This window comes from Etheostoma spectabile, chromosome 15 (genome assembly GCF_008692095.1).
Source record: "Etheostoma spectabile isolate EspeVRDwgs_2016 chromosome 15, UIUC_Espe_1.0, whole genome shotgun sequence".
NCBI classification, from domain to species: Eukaryota; Metazoa; Chordata; class Actinopteri; order Perciformes; family Percidae; genus Etheostoma; species Etheostoma spectabile.
Genome location: NC_045747.1, coordinates 5,137,993 through 5,138,839, shown reverse-complemented (window position 1 = coordinate 5,138,839; position 847 = coordinate 5,137,993). Strand labels below are relative to the sequence as shown.

The 847-nt window shown below is 39.1% G+C and overlaps 1 long non-coding RNA gene across 1 annotated transcript in view; it reads right to left on the bottom strand.

Moving 5' to 3' along the window:
* LOC116703148 (uncharacterized) overlaps positions 1 to 847 on the bottom strand; it is a 12,481-nt gene that overhangs the window by 711 nt on the left and 10,923 nt on the right. The window contains exon 2 of the long non-coding RNA XR_004335355.1: positions 501 to 508. This is a non-coding gene — a long non-coding RNA (uncharacterized LOC116703148). The remainder of the gene's footprint in view (positions 1 to 500; positions 509 to 847) is intronic.

Below are 847 nucleotides of genomic sequence, written 5' to 3'. Positions count from 1 at the left end.
GAAAAAAATACTTTGACAAGGGGGGCGGAGAATTGGCTTCAGCAGTGTGCTTGGCCATCAAGTGGTATTTCAGACTGGATGAGCTGCGATGATACTGTAGCTCACTTCACAACAACCAGACACACAGATCACTTTGATTTTGTCAATGGAATCATTTGTCAACTTTTAATTCAGAATCTTATTTGCATCCATTTCTACGTCTCGCGCTCGCCATTCACTCAAAATGTAACGTTACTACTCTTTGGACAACTTGCAAGCCCAAACAAGTGTGTACGGCGTGTCTTTTGTTATGTTTTTGGTCTAGCTAGATCTGGTGTGGTGTTGTAGTTTTTCTAATGTTACTAGTTGTTGCGACAGCTTGTGAAAAAAACTACAAAGTTTGCTAGTCCAAAAAGAACGTTAATCTTGCGATAAAAAAATGTACGCCGTTAAAATGGGTTTTAACTGACGTTTAATTTGAACATTTACTTTTTTTGTCCTGCACCAACATGGATGTGCACAACACTGTCTTTTTTTTTAACCAGTTACTTCCTTCAGCTTTGCCATCATGGTGACAATAATAAACGCATGGTTAAGGTTACGTCATTTTCTCCCGCCAAAATAACGAGGGCTTTCTCACTTGGATGTAAACAGAGTATGTTGTTTCGGGGCAATAGCTAAAACGCCCCCGGGGGATTCCTCTTTGGAGCACAGTCTCATAAAAACTCTTATGTGTATTTCCAGTTTGTTGTATGTGCAAATGTGAATAAAAATAATTCTATGTAAGACTAACTTTTAGAGTGTTTACTTTCTACAGACATATCTGGCTGACTGAATGTTTACTTACAGAGTCACACTCCATCGTCCC